An 18,248-nucleotide genomic window follows, 5' to 3' on the forward strand; every position below is an offset into this window, starting at 1 on the left:
GGACCTGGCCAGATCTGGGAGGCAAGGGGCGGGGAGATGTTAGAGAGTTCATCCTTCCCCACCCTCGCCCGGCTCGCCCTGCCTCGGGGATCCCCGTGGTGTCCTGGGAGTTCCCGTGCCACCTTCCTTCCCGTTGGCAGCTCTGCAGACACCTCCACCCCTGCACATCACGCTCAGGTCCTGGAGACAGGGAGGAGGGCTGGGGGATCCAGAGATCCAGCCTGGCCAGACTTCTGCTCTCTGCTCAGCTAGGCACCCCACACTGAGAAATGAACACGTGGATTCGATTCAAAGCCCTGCAATCATCTGCATTTTATTTGCACCTCATTTGCAAGTTGTTAATTTGCAACTCTGCTCCTTCCACTCCAGCTTCCTTCTCTCCCATCTCCCCTCAAATTCCCCAGTGGCCCGGGCAAAAAATATCTGTTGGTCTTTGCCAAGGTAGACTCAGCCTTGTCAGCAGACCTGTCCTGTGTTCTCAGGGGAGGCCTTTACCCAAGGCCACAACAACAGCAGGAATCCTGAGTAAGACGCCACCTTGACTGCAGGGAAGGCTGCATCTTTTCACAGGGCAGAACTGATTTTATGAGGTGAACAGTAAGGTGAGGAGAGGTGGGAAAGGCCAGTGGATGAATGGAGGAACAGCACCAGGAGCTAGAGCCCAACACTGCCCCATGGGCTGTCTCCAGGTCCTCAGAGGCGGGACGGGGTTCCTCCACCCACCACCACTGTCTCCCCAGTGATGTAGGTGGCATATTCAAAGCACAGGAAAGACAAGATGCCAGCATAATCCTCTGACTCGCCTAACCTGGGGAATAGGGGAAGCAAGGAAGGGAGTAAAAATCAAACAGGTCTGCCTCCCTCACTCGGCCCACAGGGAATGAAATTTGCTTAATCAAGAATTATCAGATGACTTTTCAGGATCAGTGTACAAGCTCTCCGCCTATCAAATAGTGTTACCATGAGGATATGCTGTTATAATTTAGTATGAGCATACTGTACTCTGCAAAAACCATTACCCATAATATTCAAATACTGTAGAAACACACTGTTTTTTAGAGAGCTCAGGACACCAAAATCCAAAGTTATACAGATAAAATAGTAAGCAATTATTTCATACTTCAGAAAAAAAATGGTTTCACATGTGCACACACTAAAGTATCAGGGAATCTGTGTGACAGTAAATGGTGTGTTTAAAATGATTCCATTTGTACAGGTTCAACTTACAGACAACTTTTTCAGGAATCTATACTTGTCCCTTAAAGTCAGGTTCATTTGGTGAGAATGTGCTAATTCTTATTTTATCAGTGACTGCATAGTTAGGAGACACTTTAATTTGCCTGCCATAGAATGCTCTAGAGGTGGGCAGAGTGAGTAACTCAAACATACAAGGGCTGAATTAATGGTTCTCCATTCTAGCTGTACCTTGCAATCATTTGAGAGGCTTAAACAAACAAACAAAACAAAAACAAAACAAAACAAAAAAAAAGAAAAGAAAAGACAAAGAAAAACAAAAGCCCAGATGGTCAAGTCCTACCTTGGACCAATTACAAAAGAATCTCTGGGAGTGGGTGGGGCCTGAGCATCTGCAGTTTAAAAAGCTCTCCAGGTGATTCTAATGTGAATCCAGGATCGAGCTACATGGGCTAGATCAATTCATTGGAGCTCTAGGATGACAATCCCGAATTATTAATGAGTTACAAACTAGGCCTGCAGCTCATGCCTGACATCAGAATGCCTTTGGGAAGATTTGGGATGTCTGGACCAGTACAGAGTTAGGCATTGCTGGCATCTGTCCTCGAAGCCAGAAGATAGAGAGAGGCAGGGAATTTAGAGGAAAGGGAGCCCGACAAAGGTGCTTGAACAGTTCACCCAGCTCACTGGGGAAGAAAGTAACTCCTTAGGCAAGGGGAATTTGGGGCTTAGTAAAGCTCTTCATTCTTTTCATTTGGATTGTAGATCATCAACCTGAGTTTCATAAACATGTGTCATTATTCAAGGGAACTAAAAATGCATGGTTTTGGTTTTGGTCTTTGGTCTCCATGGATGCTCAGAGGTGGAGGCAATCTCCCAGGTGGAGAAAGGACTCAGGGCTTCTCCCAGAGCTCTGCACTGCTGAAACCCCGATGTCTCTGGGTTTACCTTTTGAAAGGGAAGCTGACTTCTTGCTCAGGCCACTGCAGTGATAGTGTTTATGAATTTGTGGTCTGTGAGGCAGAGGAGAGCCTGCCTGTGTTATCTGTGGGACTGAGACAGTGGACTGTGGGCTGCTAGGGACCAGACCTTTCCATCTTCATGCCTCTTAGGGCCCTTGACCGCATGATGGTTTTACCTTCTGATCTGCAGAGTTTCTTTCATTCTTTCCTCTTTTTCCTTGTCTATCCAGAGCTGCAGGAAGAAGGGAAATGTCTTTATGTTTAAGAAGAGGAAAGCGAGGAACAGAAAGGGAAGAAACTGCCTGTCCTCATGGCAAGAGAGTAAGGATGGACAGACTTCCCTCTTTCACTTCCTATTTCTTTTTCTAGCTCCCAGCTCTCCCCACTGCCGTCATGTGTTTCATTTGTTTCAGGTTCTAGTGATGCATTTTGCTGCATCTCTCCAATTCTCATCCATGTAAGGAGAGAGGAAACAGTGTGAGTAGAGTCTGAATACCTCAGTCTCCACCCTATACCTCAGGAAAGGTTTGATAGGAGTCTGGCTTGGAAAGGGCAGTTGGTACAGAGAGGGAATATGGAAAAGCCCAAGGAAGGAGAATGGAGTGGTTGAGAGTTCAGGAATCAGGTACTGGGCTTCCCTGTCCAAGAAGATGGATGCCTTTCAAGGGGGTTCCAGTGGGATGCAGAGCTACCCTTCCTCACTACACTGCAGAGGTGAGTCGTGATGAGTCCAGGTGCTAGGCAGTTCACCCTAATGTTCCTTGGGGCCAGTTCTATGGCCAGGGTCTTGGTGAGGCCCAGTAAGGCTGTTTTACTGACACTGTAAGGACTGAAGCCCTGGAGAAAGAAGGGAATGTGTCAGACTTATAGTTTCCAGGTCATTCTTGGTTCTAATTACTAGACAGAAAGGGCAGTGCTCAATAGGGATCTCCTGTAAGGGAGGGGCACAGTTAGGAAACTGTCTTGTGGCTAAACCTCCCCCAGGTTATGGTTTGTAGAGGCAAGGCATCTTGCAGGGCAAGGACTTGGTGTGATTCTAAAAGGGGACACAAACTTCTTTGGGTTATGTAACAGGAGGGGTGGAAAGATGTAGAGTGGAGGATGGGATGGAAGGGGCAGACAAAAGGTTTCTTACAAGAGATGGACTGAAGGCTGCTACAGAGGGCAGGAATACCACTGAGCCACCCCTGGAAAAAGAAGAGAGCTGACCCTCTTCCCAGTGTGGACCACTGCCCTCAGCCCGTGTGAGGTCCCATCTCACCCAGGCTCTCCCTCACTCTCTGTACCCTCGTTTCTCCATTTCTGGCACCACTGCCTTTGTCATCAGGGCTGGGGCCTTCACATTAATGTCCAGAGTCTGAAGCCAAGAGAAGAAGGGGAAACAGCATGAGTGAAGAGCACTGGAGGAGGCATGGCAATGAGGAGTTAGAGTGGGTTCCTAGGATGTTTGTCAGAGCTGACGAAGATCTTAGGATGATATACCTGCATCTTGCACATGAAGAAACTGAGGTTCAGGGAGAAGTAGCTCTCACCAGCTGCTCAGCTAGATAATGATACATTAGGTTCAGGTGAGAAAAAATGGAGCCTGGTTCATCTTGTTTCGTAAACAGCCAGGTATGATGTGGCCCAGAAGGGGCCTAAATCCTCAGGGCTCCTTTGGATTTGAGCTGCGTTTTCTGCGTTTCTTCAAAATAGGTAGAGCCTGCAATTGTCAGCTTCCTGGACCTGTCTTAGAGTGGGCCATGCTTCTCAGGGAAAATGTGGCCTGACCTTGGATTCCTGGGGTTGTTCTAGCACTTCTCTGGCTTCTGTGCTTAGGGAGTGAGATGCTCTTGGCCCTCTAGGATGGACTGCCTGGCTAGACCTGATTAGAAAGTGGGATCATGAGGAGGCACCTTCTGGGGAAGCTGGGAGACAAGGTACAATCAGAATCCCCACATCCATAATCTAAAACAAATGCATGACCCCTGTTTACATTGTTCTAGACAACTGCTTATATTAAAATATTTCAATCTTACAGAAAAATTGGAAATAGAAGTACAACGAGTATCTAGAGATCCTTCACTTAGATTCACCAATTGTTCTCTACTAAAAATACAAAAATTAGCTGGACGTGGTGGCATGTGCCTGTAATCTCAGCTACTTAGGAGGATGGAACAGGAGAATAGCTTGAACCCGGGAGGTGGAGGTTGCAGTGAGCCGAGATCCCACCACTGCACTCCAGCCTGGGCAATAGAGTGAGACTCCATTTAAAAAATAAATAAATAAATAAAAATTAAAATAAACAAACTTAGTTGCAGATACTAGAATGCTCTATCCCTAAATACTTACCATACATTTCCAAAGAGCAAGGATGTTCTTTTACGCAACCATAATCCATTATCACACCCAAGAAGTTTGACATTGATGATAATTTAATCTAATATATTGGCCTCAATTGTCCCCAAATGTGTTTTTTTAAAAAAGTTCAGAGTTCAATCAAGGATCAGGCATTATGCTTGGATTTGATGTACTGTGATATTTAAAATATATATATAATCTAAAAGAAAAGTTACAGGTACATCTTATTTTATCACACTTTGCAGATATTGTGTTTTTTTACAAATTGAAGGGTTTTACAGATGGAAAGTTCATGGCACTAACTGGAGCCATTTTTCCAACGGCATGTGCTCACTTTGTCTCTGGGTCACATTTTGGTAATTCTTGGGAATATTTCAGACTTTTTCATTATTATTATATCTGGTACAGTGATCTGTGATCAGTGATCTTTCATATTTTTATTATAATTGTTTTGGGGTACCACAAACCACACCCAGAAAAGAAGGTGAACTTAATCGATAAATGTTGTGTGTGTTCTGACTGCTCTGCCCTTCTCCCATCTCTCTCCCTCTCTGTGGGCCTCCATATTCCCTGAGACACATTTACACTGAAATTAGACCAATTATTAACCCTGCAATGGCCTCTAAGTGTTCAAGTGAAAGGAAGAGTCACACATCTTACACTTTAAATCAAAAGGTAGAAATAATTGAGCTTAGTGAGGAAGGCATGTTGAAAGCTGAGGCAGGCTGAAAGCTAGGACATGTGCACCAGTTAGCCAAATTGTGAGTGCAAAGGAAAAATTCTTGAAGGAAATTAAAAGTGCTACTTCTGTGAACACATAAATCATAAGAAAGCAAAACAGTTTTATTGTTAATATGGCTTCCAAAACTTCAAAGGACAGGCTTATTCTCTTGTTAGGGGCTAATGCAGCCAGTGACTTTAAGTTGAAGCCAATGCTTATTTACCATTCTGAAAATTCTAGGGCTCTCAAGATTTATGCTAAATCTACTCTGCCCGTGCTCTATAAATGGAACAACAAAGCCTGAATAACAGCACATCTGTTTATAGCATGGTTAACTGAATATTTTAAGCTCATCGTTGATAGCTACTCCTCAGAAAAAGATTCTTTTCAAACTGTTACTGCTTCTCGACAATGCTCCTGGTCAGTCAAAAACTCTGATGGAGATGTGCAAGGAGATTAATGTTGTTTTCATGCCTGCTAACACAGCATCCATTCTGCAGCCCATGGATCGGGGGTAATTCTGACTTGCAAGACTTATTATTTAAGAAATACATTTTGTAAGGCTGTAACTGCCATAGATAGCGATTCCTCTGATTTATCTGGGCAAAGTCAACTGAAAACCTTCTGAGAAGGATTCACCATTCTAGATGCCATTAAGAATATTTGTGATTCATGGGAGGAGGTCAAAATATCTACATTAACAGGAGTCTGGAAGAAGTTGATTCCAACCCTCATGGATGACGTGGAGGGGTTCAAGACTGCATCACAGGAAGGAACTGCAGATGTGGTGGAAATAGCAAGAGAACTAGAAGTGGAGCCTGAAGATGGGACTGAATTGCTGCAATCTCATGACAAAATGTAAACGGCTGAGGAGTGGCTTCTTATGGATAAGCAAAGAAAGTGGTTTCTTGGGATGGAATCTATTTCTGGTGAAGATGCCATGAACATTGTTGAAATCACAACACGGGATTTAGAATATTATATGAACTTAGTTGACTAAGCAGTGGCAGAGTTTGATAGGATTGACTCCAATTTTGAAAGAAGTTCTACTGTGGGTAAATGCTATCAAACAGCATTGCATGCTACAGAGAAACCTTTTGGAAAGGAAGAGTCAGTTGATGTGGCAAACTTCACTGCTGGCTTATTTGAAGAGATTGCCACAGCCACCCCAGCCTTCAGCAACACCACCCTAAGTCAGCCACCATCAATGTGGAGACAAGACCCTCCACCAGCAAAAAGATTACAGCTTCTAAAGTCTCAGATGATTGTTAGCATTTTTTAGCAATAAAGTATTTTAAAATTAAGATATGTATATAAATTTTAAGACATAATGCTATTGCTCATTTAATAGACTATCATTAGATGACCATTATAGTGTAAACATAACTTTTATATGCACTGGGACACCAAAAAATTCATGTGACTTGCTATATTATAATATTGAATTTATTGTGCGGTGGCCTGGAACCAGACCACAATGTCTCCGAGGTGTGCCTGTACTTAGTTTAAAACTGACTTTCATATGGTCTCTATTCAGACTGTTCATGAATGATGTTCCTCCATTTTAAAGACTATCCGAATCTGTCTAGGTGCGGTGGCTCACACCTATAATCCCAGCACTTTGGGAGGCCGAGGTGGGTGGATCTGTTGAGGTCAGGAATTTGAGACCAGCCTGGGCAACACAGTGAAACCCTGTCTCTACTAAAAATACAAAAAATTAGCCGGGTGTGGTGGCACACGCCTGTAGTCCCAGGTGCTTGGCAGGCTGAGGCACAAGAATTGTTTGAACCTGGGAGGCAGAGGTTGCAGTGAGGTGAGATCGCACCACTGTACTCCAGCCTGTGTGACACAGTGAGGGAAAAAAAAAAAAAAAAAAAAAAAAGGAGAGGGAAATAGCCTAACAGAATTAAAAACCAGCTCACTGAAGAACATTTTGGCACTTCAGTCTTTATGTGTATGAAACACTGGTAAATAAATCATAGTATTTTTGCATCCTGATACTGTAGTGTTGAGAAATATTTGATGACATCTGATATAGTTGGTATGTTTGTGCCCTCTAAGTCCCATGTTGAAATGTGATCACCTGTGTTCAAGGTGGGACCTGGTGTGAGGTGTTTGTGTCATGGAGGTCGATACCTTATGAATGGCTTTGTGCCCTCCCTGTGGCAATGAGTGAGTTCTCACTCTATTAGTTGATGCCAGAGCTAGTTGTTTAAAACCCTGGTGTCTCTCTTGCTTCCTCTCTTGCCATGTAACACGCCTGCTCCCTTTTCCCTTCTGCCATGATTGTAAGCTTCCTGAGGCCTCATCAGAAGCAGATACTGGCACCATGCTTCTTGTACAGTCTGCAGAACTGTAAGCCAAAACAACCCTCTTTTCTTTTTTTTTTTGTTTTGAGACAGAGTCTTGCTCTGTCGCCCAGGCTGGAGTGCAGTGGCGCAATCTCGGCTCACTGCAAGCTCCACCTCCCGGGTTCACGCCATTCTCCTGCCTCAGCCTCCCAAGTAGTTGGGACTACAGGTGCCCAACACCACTCTCGGCTAATTTTTTGTATTTTTAGTAGAGACGGGGTTTTACCATGTTAGCCAGGGAGGTCTTGATCTCCTGACCTTGTGATCCGCCCGCCTCGGCCTCCCAAAGTGCTGGGATTACAGGCGTGACCTGCTGCGCCTGGCCACAACCCTCTTTTCTTTATAAATTGCCCAGCTCAGGTATTCCTTTATAGCAACATGCAACAGACTAATACAACGTCATAGTAAAAAGCAAAACCATGGGAGATCATAAAAAAATTAGCGTTTCCAAATCATGTGGGAATATTAACCTTAGTAAACAAAGACAAAAATTTTAATTAAAGCTTTGTAATTAAAGAATGTCTGTGAAATATATTACGAATATAATGTAATTATATACTTACACATAAAACCCAATATTGTACCACTTGAATTTAGACATCTGGATCTCAGATTTTCTTGACATTGCAGTTAACAAGAAAATAATATAGGTTTTTATTTTTATTTTTTAAAGGATGTATGTTATAAAGTGGCAACTGATCGTTTCACCAGAATTAGTATTTTACTTAACTAGCAGCTTTTAATATTTCCCAACTAATGAAACATGATTCCTTTTTGGTAGCTGAAAGGGGGACATTTGGGTGTGTACGTTTAAGTGTCATAGTTGTTGGCATATTAGCTGCCATGTCTCTGTTGGAAATCAACAAGGTAGAAGAGCTTGCCGGGGAAGAATGCTGGGGAGGGGAGCAGACGGCGGATAGTGAAGAGCAGATGGAGGCAGACAGAAGTAGGAGCAGCAGAAACGAATAAGAAGGGCAGGGACAGAGGAAGCTGCCCCCACCCACCCTTTATGAGGTGTGCTCCACGTGTGTGGCATGTGGCAAAGAGTCCTCACATTTACACTGCTCTTGACAAACACATTCTAAAAGCAGACAGAGTTTGTGCTGAATGTGTTCTGAGGCCCGCCCCTTGCTGCTTTAACCCCCTCTCGCCTTGTCCCATATCTCCTCGGTGATATCCATTAGGCTTCCAAAGGAAGTGCTGGCAGCAGCAGTGGAGACTAGGATATCGATACTGCCATGAAGCTTCACAGCCTAAAGAGAGGGGTGATGTCTGGACCAGGGCCGCAGTAAGTCAGGGAGGTGCATTTGTCCATGTTGATAAAAACTTCCTTTTGAGCCAGGCCCTGTGGCTCACACCGGGAATCATGGCACTTTGGGGGCCATGGTGGGAGGATCACTTGAGCTGAGGAGTTTGAGAGAAGCCTGGGCCACACAGTGAGACTTTTTCTTTATATTAAAAATGACAACAAAAACAATGACGACAAAACCTTCCTTCTTAGGAACTATCATCAAAATAACTTCTCTTTTTTAAAATATCTTTTCTTCAAAACTGCCCTAAGATCTGCTGCTAAGCATTTAAGGTTGGCTTCTTTCTTTCTTTTCTTAGACAGATTCTTGCTCTGTCTCCTAGGCTGGAGTACAGTGGCATGATCTCAGCTCACTGCAGCCTTGACCTACTAGGTTCAAGCCATCCTCCTGCCTTAGCTACCCAAGAAGCTGAGAATGCAGGTGCGTGCCACCACACCTGGCCAATTTTTTTTTTTTTTTTTGAGACGGAGTCTCGCTCTGTCGCCAAGGCTGGAGTACAGTGGCCGGATCTCAGCTCACTGCAAGCTCCGCCTCCCGGGTTCCTGCCATTCTCCTGCCTCAGCCTCCCGGGTAGCTGGGACTACAGGCGGCCGCCACCTCGCCCGGCTAGTTTTTTGTCTTTTTTGGTAGAGACGGGGTTTCACCGTGTTAGCCAGGATGGTCTTGATCTCCTGACCTCGTGATCCGCCCGTCTCGGCCTCCCAAAGTGCTGGGATTACAGGCTTGAGCCACCGCGCCCGGCCTCAATTTTTGTATTTTTTGTAGAGACAGGGTCTTGCCATGTTGCTCAGGTTAGTCTCGAACTCCTGAGCTCAAGCCAGCCGCCTGCCTCAGCCTCCCAAAGTGTTACAGGCACGAGCCACCAGGAAGTTGGCCTTTTTTCTTTTGCAGTGTTTTCTTCCCACCTCCTATTCTTCTAAGGCTGTCTCTGACCCTTTGCTCTTTTCTTTACATTTTCCCATTCGGGAGCGTCTTCATTCTCATGATTTCAAGTCTCACCTCCAAATCTATTTCCAGTCCCCTCCTCTTCCTTTCACACTGAGTTCCACCCCCATTTCTCCAAGTGCTTACTGTCCAGTTCTCCTTGAATAAGTTACCCTTATCTCAAAGTCAATCTGTCCACACTTACCTGAATGGAAAAACGGGCTTAAATAGAGCTGAAGAAAGTTACCCTGGAGGGGCCTTTGAGATCATCTATTCCAATGTCCTTAAGGTGGAGATGATGAAACAGGTTCTGGGAATTTTCTCAAGACCATATAGTTCAGTAGTGACACACTGGGGCTAGCTAAGAACAGGAGGCCTGCTTATTCTGTGTTTGGGAAAGTGATTTGCTCAGGGCACAAAGCTAGTTAGTAGTGGATGAACTGAGGTCAGTCTCCCATTCTGTAGCACACCGCTAATTCATAAGAGCCCTCTGAAAGTGAGTTGGGGTCATTAGGAAACTGACTGCCCAGGAGAGCCATGACGGGAGAAGATACCAGCCTGAATTTAAAGCAATTCCATATTTGGTTATAATGTCATTTTCTCTGTCTCTCTCTCTCTCTTTTGACCTGGAGGCATGAAAGATTTAAGGCAGAAACTGACATTTAAACTGAGAAAGCCAAGAAAGGCAACATCTCACCTCCTTAATATGTTATAAGTAGGTAGTGAGGCGTGTGCTAGAGTAATGAATGGCCAAGCAGAATCTGCCAACAAGAGTTTTCAGTACAAAGCGACCCTGAAACCAGACTTTGCATTTGCCCAGAACTGGCAATTTTGATGCCTTGGGCAAGTAGCAGTACATGGGCCCTTGGTCAACTTTGTGCTTCAGATTTGGCACACAGAGGGGTGTTACTAACAATGTACACCATCTGCTAGCTTCCCGTTTTAACTAATTATTCTTGTTAACTAGGTGCTAACCTTCTACATGGTTGAAGGAATGCCTGGGCTGTCAACAAAATTAAATCTAAGAAAATTTAAAGTCATATACTCTTTTGAAACCAGTATTAATACTTTCTTGCACCCTTGAAATTTTGGTATCCTGGCATAAAGCCCAGTCACCTGCCTTGGCTCTGTATAAGTCTCACCAATGGACTTGTTACTAGGGAGGTGCAGAATAAGTTAATAAGTGACGTGTGCTGTGCTCAGTACACGTGTGTTTGGGCTGGGAGAAGACAGTGGATTGCTCTAGAATCACCTGGAGACATTTTCTACTCTACTGTATACCCCATGCCCCTCTCCTTCTAGGTCTGTCAGCACAGAGACGGGAGGAGGCTGGGTTTTGATTGAACAGAGATAGGAAACCATAAAAGAAGAATGAGGCTGGGTGTGGTGGCTCACACCTATAATCCTAGCAGTTTGGTAGGCCCAGTGGGGTGGATTGCTAGAGGCCAGGAGTTCAAAACCAGCCTGGGCAATAAAGCCCTAACTCTACAAAAAAATTAAAAAATGAACTGGTGTGGTGGTGCATGCCTATAGTCTTAGCCACTTGGGAGGCTGAGGTGGGAGGACTACTTGAGTTCAAGAGTTGGAGGTTATAGTGAGCTATGATCATGCCACTGCACTCCAGCCTGGGCAATAGAGTGAGGCCCTGTCTCTGGGGAAAAAAAAAAAAAAGATGTCTTCTTAGTCTTGTTCTAAATTGTGTGCTCACTACACTAAAGCGGTTAGGAGGTGTTTGCTCTGTGTTCTGATAGTTATACATTTTTAAGAAAAAATATAATCAAGCAGATAGGCAGCTAATCTGATTTCCGCTTACCACACACTTAGAAGCTTTGTGGTGCAGATGAGGAGGCCACTGGGTAGTGACCATTCTCAGGGCAGTGGCTTTTCTCATTGCAGGGTAACATGTGGCAATTGGCAGAAGACATTTCAAATAGCTGACAAGTATTCTATCATTCTCCTCTCTGACAATGGTCACACAAACTACCTGAGAGTCATTTTTGACTTCGCTCGTGTTTCCCACTTTTTGACATGTGGTTGGAAAATCTTGGTTCGTTCCCACTAAATGTCTCCTGGGCACATTTGTTCCAGTCCCACCACCACTGCTCTAAACCTGGATGACAGCAACAGCTTCCTCACTAATGCCCTGGATTCAGTGTTTTCTCTGTATATCCTTCCTACCAGAGCCATATTATCTTTCTTAATAACCATCTTTCTCTTCCTCAAAACCTCACATGGCTTCTTATTTGCTACAAGAATGTCTAAACATATCCTTTTAAGAGGCCATATCCTTTTAACATCCTTAACATATCCTTTTAAGAAGCTATGGCTGGGCATGGTGGCTCTCGCCCTTAATCCCAGCACTCTGGTAGGCCCAGGGGCTGGATCACCTGAGGTCAGGAGTTCAAGACCAGCCTGGCCAACATGGTGAAACCCCGTCTTTACTAAAAATACAAAAATTAGCTGGGCATGGTGGCGGGCACCTGTAATCCCAGCTACTCAGGAGGCTGAGGCAGGAGAATTGCTTGAACTTGGGAGGTGGAGGTTGCAGTGAGCCGAGATGGTGCCAATGCACTCCAGCCTAGGCAACAAGAGTGAAACTCCATCTTGGAAACAAACAAACAAACAGGATATAGAGGCCCGTGGCCTCTATCTTTCTAATGCAGCCCCTTTCCCAGCAGTACTCCTAAGCCTGTGCTCTCCACTGTGGACTGCCAGTGCTCCTCTCTTTCCTTCAGTTCCTCCTTGGCTGTCTGCTCATTTTGCAGAGTTATCTGGAACCTCATCTCTATTCCATCTGAACATTCCCATCCATTCCTAAAGGTTTAGCTCCAGTACCGCTTCTGGGCCAGGCCTGTAGCCCTGTTAAGTGAACCTGGTGGGGGCCACAGGATGTATTTCCACCAGGATTTTCACATTACATTGCTACTTACATGTGATATGGTTAGTCACTGATTGACCCAGACTCCCAAATGGCTCCTTCCACCATCAGGATCAAGTCCCCAATCTTGGGCTCTGTCCACCAGCCTAGGCCAGGCAAGGTGACTTTCTAGGACTCACATTTGGCTCTTTCCGATGCATATTTGAGCATTTGCCAGAGAGTTCCTTAAAAATGAAATTACCCTATACAGTCTACCATACTATTGTCTACTATTGCTTAAGATCCCCCTCTTCTAAGATTATGCAAATTATTTCTGCCAACCTTCCAATCTGTTAGCACAATCCTGTACTTTCCATTTTTGGGTAGATTCTCCCTTCCACTCTGGGGAATAAAGTGTGTCCTGAGCCTCAAGGGAAGAGGAGCTTCCTTTGCTGGATGGTTCATATTTCCTTCTGCAGCTGGAAGGCTGGTGTCCACTACTAATTGTGACATTGACTTATATACTTTCTTTGAGACTAAAGTCCAGTACCTGGTAGTCTGTAGGCAGCCAATAAAGGAAGAGAGCTTGGGAGGTCTGGGTCAAATCACAGCTCTTTCCTTACTGGCTGTGGGACCTTAGGAAGTAGCTCCAGCTATCTGAGCCAGTCTCTGCAGACTGAGAGAATAGTCCTTGCCTTGCCTGGGTTGTTGTCAGGTCTAGAGATAACCTTTGTAAGGCTTTGAACACAGGTAATGGCACATAGTAGGTGGTTGAAACATGGTGGGCTGCTTCCCGAGGTTCCCAGGGACTTGACTCTATAAGCTGAAGAACAGGGGATTGTTTATTAGCTCATGGGTGGGAACATCTATTTTATGATTGTATTTACCCTTGTCATCTGTCCAGTTAGATTGAAAATTACTAGAGAACCAAAACCAGTTGTTTCTTTGGGGTATTCAAGGGATGATGCAGGATTGAAGCACTAGAATGTTTTAACATTCTCTGATTGGGATGGGATGATTCTCCAACGTTAGTATATGGACATAATAGAAAGGCATACAATAAAAATGTACCGGTGGGCTGGTGTGGGTATGCAGAACGCACTGTTATGTTTTAGTTAACAGCAGTGCATTGGATTCACCAAGGCTGTCCAGGAAAGCAGGGAAGGCGGCTCAGGCTGGCTCCTTTTTCTACCTCCTGGCTCTTTGCCCATTTCCCTGCAGTTCACCGTGTCCACCAGCCGCTCCCAGTCCTCTGCCTTCCCCACATGTCACATAGTGCCCGTCACGCTGAGCCCCTCCCCCTGCAGGGTGGCTGCCGAGTTCTGCTGCTTCTGACTGCTGACAACCACGTGGAGCCCATCTTGGGCCAGATGCCCGCGATGGCAAAGTGGATCCTGTGAGCAGAAAGACACAAAGACTGCCAAAGCCTGTGCAGGGGAAGAGGTCGAAGCATGGGCTGTGAAGTTAGACTGCCCGGGTTTGAATTCAGGCTCTTTCCCTATCTGACCTCCAGGTGTCTCTACTCTGTGTAAAACAGGCTTGATGGCAAGGCCTTTTGGCGCTCATTTACTTATTTTTATTATGATCTGGAACCGCAGCCTCAGTTCCCAAGAACTTACATCACTTTCTACAGTTCCCACCACGGGTGACAGGCTTCATCCCCTGTTGGGACTGAGAGGTGAGAAATGAGCTGGGTGTGCAGCAGCCACTTCCGTGATTTGAAGGTCTCACTCAGAACAGCCTTGCCCCCAGGTTTCTTTCTTACTAGTCTACCACATTCTCAAAATTCTATCCTTAGTTATTTTTTTGGGGTGCATGTGAGAAGATGGTCTCCTGTCAAAAATGTAAACATTGCCTTGGGAGGAAGAGTTACACATTCTGCACTTGTCAGTCATTAGCATTTTACCTGCATTTGTATTTTAGTTTTGCGGAGAGCTGGCATCTAGCAAAGTCCCGTAGAAATGAGAACCAGGATAGACAAGAGTGGTGGGTGAGAAACAGGCTGGACAAGGTAGGCCCAGATGTACTGACCTAAACAAAAATCTTGACACAAAGCTCTTGTGTCCCATCTAGGTAAGGGGGCGGGGTTCCTGGAGACTTTCCGGTGCCCAAATAGAGTGTCTGGTACATTTTCAAAGTGCTGGAGACCCTGGGATAGGATATTGAAATCCAGGTTCCCTCACATTTCTAGTTTCTGGTCTTCCCGGACGCTAGGTGGAGCCGGTTGACTGGGGCAGCCCAGAAGCCCGGCGGGGACTGATCGATGGGGCTGCACAGAGGTGGCACGGTTGTGCCAGAGGCTGCAGGGACACGAGGGCTGGCAAGGTAGGGCCCAGGGCCAGGAGATTCGGAGGGGGTTCAGGCAGACCACGTGGCTACTTTTTTCCAGGGCCAGACTTTGGCCGCATGTGAGGTCTGAGGACAGGGGCACTGGAGGCAAAGGATGAAAGACCAGTGCCTGTTTGCAGGCAGCCAGGGCCTCAGAAACTCCAGCACTAGCACTCACCCGTCAGTGGAGGCCGTTACCGGGGCCACCTTATTAGCGAGCAGGTTCCGGGGGCTCATCCTGGAGCTGGCCATCGGCACAGACTTCCATGCCCAGGCACAGTGGCCTAGCAGCCCCGCCTTGTGCATGGCTCAGACCAGCAAGTCTGGGTTCCACTCCTTCGAGGGGAGGTGGCAGATAGTAGGGCAAGGGAGCAGGACGAAGGGCGGGCCGCTTTCCCTGCCACCCCCTCCCTGCCCTCGGCCCGCTGAGAGTTGTCTGTGACCCTGGGCGCCTCCCTCCGCCGCCGCTCCCCGCAGCCAGCTACCTTCCGCCTGACTGGGGCTTGCCTTCCGGGCTGGCAGGCTGGCGGGTGATCAAAGCGCTCTCTGTTCAAGTTTTCTGTAGGGCTCGCCCCTCCCCTGGACCCCGCAGGAACCCGCAGACTTTGGCCACTGCCCTTCTGCATCTGCTTGCCCACGTTTTTCTTCTGGGGGAAGTGGGGGTTTTGAGTTGCTTTTGCTTCTTCAGAATTTCTTCTCCAAGAAAGTCTGGGTCAATGTATGTGACAGCCCACAGGAGGACAAATGTTTTGAGACTGCCCATGGAGGTGAGTCCTGTGGTCCCCGTGGAGTCCACCAGGTGAGGCTGGAGGAGCCTGGGAGAGATGTGATAGGGAGTAGCTGCACCAGGCCTGGCACTGCCCTTCACTCTGCCCAAGGTCTCCTCCATCTTCATGGGCCCTGGAGGGCAGACTATGGTCATTGACCAAACAGTATCTCACATCCCTCGCCAAAGGGACTTTCTCCTTTACAGGGGCTAAGTGCTAGAGAGGAGGCTGCAGAGTCCCTGGAGCAGTGGTGGAAATGCTGAGAACTGGGGGCACTCAAGTTCTCCCTAACCACTATGTCCCCAGGTCTTAGCCTCCATCCTAGTTCAATAAATATTTGTTGAATGCAAAATCTCTTTATGAACTGTAAGCTATAAGCACATAGTAGTTACTGCCACCATGTAGTGATTATTATTGGTGCCCTGGGCCAGACTCTTCATCTGTAAATTACTGAGGGTATGGAGTAGATGATGAATAAAGTCCTTACTAGCTATAAATTCTGTGTCCAAGACTTCAGCCTCCACTTCTGCTATGTGGGCTGAAGTGATCTCCCTCCTGGGTTTCTGGGAGAATCAATAAATCCGGATGGCTTATGGTGCACTGTAGAAAGGCCCCAACAGACGCAAATGTAAGCATCAGAATTGGTTTAACCCACTGGCCTCCAAAGGCCAGACTGAGAAGCAGTGCTGGTCCATGGCAACGTTTTCACTAGTGTAAGGCAAAATGAGAAAAGGAAACACATTACAGTGTGTTTCATGAAGCTAAGTTTATTTAACAGTCCTTTATTGTGGAACATACGTTTGCTCCTTTTTTTGTGTGTGTGTTAGTGTTTTCTTTCAGAAAAGATGATGAAAGCAGATGGGTAGGTTTAGAGGTGTGTTGTTGGTGAAATCACCAGTTTTGCAGCCTTATTTCCCTATAATTAGCAGGGAAAAGTCCTGATTTGTGAAATCCAGTTCTAGGGATGACTTTTTAATAGAATTCATGTTTGCTCAAGATTCATTTAGTATACGTGCAGGTCAACTGAGCAGCTGAAAAAGGATTTCAGCATTCAAAAGGGGTGTATGGCAAGCAAGTACTAGAACAGGCCTGCACTGGATTTATAGTATTTTCCTCAGCCAAGAAGTTACAGCTGCAGTACTCTGCTTTGGTACTGAGCACATCCCCATGAGATAAGAGAGCTTAAGTATAATTTTCCCCATGTCCAGGGAAAAACGACTCTGACTGGTGCTCCTCAGTCTGAGCCTCATGAATTATTGACAGAGGCTGGAAGGGCCACGCTCCTTGTCCTCTTGCACTATTTGGAGCTAATGCACTGTGGAAACCCTTCCCAGGGCTCTCCATCTGTGTGTGGGGCTGTGAGGAGGGTACACAGGAGGACAGCTGCAAGGGTTCTCAGGGCTTGGTTCAAAGGGACAGGCCTGCAAGGGGCATTTAATCTCTCTTCCCCTTCTCTTGAGAGGTAGACAGGCGGACTCAGGGTCTGAGGTTGGCAGGAAGGTGAGGAAGACTACACTTCAAAGAGCAAAGTATTCTGGGAAAAGAGAATTGTGGCTTGGGAGCTTGGTGAACATCACATGGCCCTTCCTTGTGTGGGCAGGGTTGCTATTTGGCCTCCAGCACTATTTCTTTTTCTTTCTTTTTTTTTTTTTTAATTATACTTTAAGTTCTAGGGTACTGTGTACAACGTGCAGGTTTTTTACATATGTATACATGTGCCATGTTGGTGTGCACCCGTTAACTTGTCATCTACATTAGGTATATCTCCTAATGCTATCCCTTCCCCCTCCTCCCACCGCACAACAGCCCCCAGTGTGTGATGTTCCCCCCCATTTGTCCAACTGTTCTCATTGTTCAGTTCCCACCTATGAGTGAGAACATGCAGTGTTTGGTTTTCTGTACTTGACACAGTTTGCTCAGAATGATGGTTTCCAGCTTCATCCATGTCCCTACAAAGGACATGAACTCATCCTTTTTTATGGCTGTATAGTATTCCGTGGCATATATGTGCCACATTTTCTTAATCCAGTCTGTCATTGATGGACATTTGGGTTGGTTCCAAGTCTTTGCTATTGTGAATAGCGCCGCAATAAACATACGTGTGCATGTGTCTTTATAGCAGCATGATTTATAATCCTTTGGGTATATACCCTGTAACGGGATGGCTGGGTCAAATGGTATTTCTAGTTCTAGATCCTTGAGGAATTGCCACACTGTCTTCCACAATGGTTGAACTAGTTTACATTCCCACCAACAGCGTAAAAGTGTTCCTATTTCTCCACATCCTCTCCAGCACCTGTTGTTTCCTGACTTTTTAATGATCGCCATACCAGCTCCTCTTTGTACATCTGGTAGAATTCAGCTGTGATCTGTCTGGTCCTGAGCTTTTCTTTGTTTGGTAGGCTATGAATTACTGCTTCAATTTCAGAACTTGTTATTGGTCTATTCAGGGATTTGTCTTCTTCCTGATTTAGTCTTGGGAGGGTGTATTCGT

The 18,248-nt window shown here is 45.9% G+C and overlaps 1 pseudogene; it reads right to left on the reverse strand.

The window, feature by feature from the left end:
• Positions 1–287: 287 nt before the first annotated feature.
• Positions 288–13,933, reverse strand: LOC105477843 (dehydrogenase/reductase SDR family member 4-like; annotated as a pseudogene).
• Between the last annotated feature and the right edge of the window lie 4,315 nt (positions 13,934–18,248).

The sequence above is a fragment of the Macaca nemestrina genome, chromosome 7, assembly GCF_043159975.1.
Source record: "Macaca nemestrina isolate mMacNem1 chromosome 7, mMacNem.hap1, whole genome shotgun sequence".
NCBI lineage: Eukaryota > Metazoa > Chordata > Mammalia > Primates > Cercopithecidae > Macaca > Macaca nemestrina.